Genomic DNA, 1,272 nt, shown 5'->3' with positions numbered 1-1,272 from the left:
ATGCAGAGTGTAAAACTGGTATATCAGCCGTGCTCATGGTCACAAGCGGCCTTGTACCCTTACGGAATAGATGAAGAATACAGATGATACCAATGATGAAGATGCACACTAATAATTACTGTTTATGCTGTTCATTATTCATGTTTACCCGATCATGTGTTTACATGGGCTAGTGATAAAATTATTGCTACTCAATTGCTAAAATTGTGACAATTAAAAGCTAAACACAGTTAAACCAGTGTCAGCTTTTTGAGCCTCATGAACCCCATGTTATATTTGTTGAGTACGACATGTACTTACGCTTGCTTTACTTTTTAAATATTTGGATAAAAATTCTAGATGGGTATCAGATTGCTAGAGTTTGAAGAAATTTGGCTTGTGATCAACCAGTCAGTTGTCCCAGTGAAATTGGTGTCTTCACCCGAAGATCGAAGTTATCTTTTCGTTAGTTACTATCTAAGGTTATATTCTTTATACTAAGTACGTTATATTTTGAGTATTGTCTTTCGATATTACCCTTATTTGTAGTTGTATATGATATTTGACTTCCTGAACTCATATATGGTGTGTATCTGATTTTGTTCTTAAAATCGGGTGTTACATATGTCGACTAGTGCGCGTGGAGCCGCCGGTGCCTTGAGCGTAGGTCCCTCCGTTAGGTATACTTCTAATCTTACTGTTTCTATGTTCAGTAAGATTTTTCGTGCTCTTAAACATGATCAGTATGTTCATCATAGTTGCCACTAGTAGTTCACACGTGCACATATTTGTTGTCATGAATTTACTGCTACTTTTTTGGATTAAATTAAACATAAAAATGACTAAATTCGTAACAATTTTAACATGACATCAATTTAATTTGTTTTGCAAGAGTTATGTATTAAATATTAATAGAGAGTAACTTTTGGTCAAAGGTCCATCCTAAAGAAAAAATTTCAAAATGAAAGGTGCATGATAGGTGTATTTCCCTATTATGGTTATATATAACATATTGCAGAAAGGAAAATTAAAATAATATCGTTTTCACTTGAGATGGGATACAAGACAGTTCCATATGTACATGGGCCTTGTTGGATACCTTTTTCATATGGGCTGGGACTCTGGGTCACGATGTGGTTATGTTGTAGCCCAATAGGCGGTAGAGGGTGTAGCCCAATAAAATTTAATTGGTAAAAGGAAAGCATGAAAAGGCTATAGTTTTTCTTTTTCTTTATATAAAATATGTTTCTGATTTATTAAGAGGAAGCATATTGTGCTTTCTCTACCAACAGT

This window comes from Miscanthus floridulus, chromosome 4 (assembly GCF_019320115.1).
Source record: "Miscanthus floridulus cultivar M001 chromosome 4, ASM1932011v1, whole genome shotgun sequence".
In the NCBI taxonomy this organism is placed as follows: Eukaryota; Viridiplantae; Streptophyta; class Magnoliopsida; order Poales; family Poaceae; genus Miscanthus; species Miscanthus floridulus.
The sequence above is the reverse complement of the archived record's forward strand: the minus strand, read 5'-3'. Positions refer to the sequence as shown.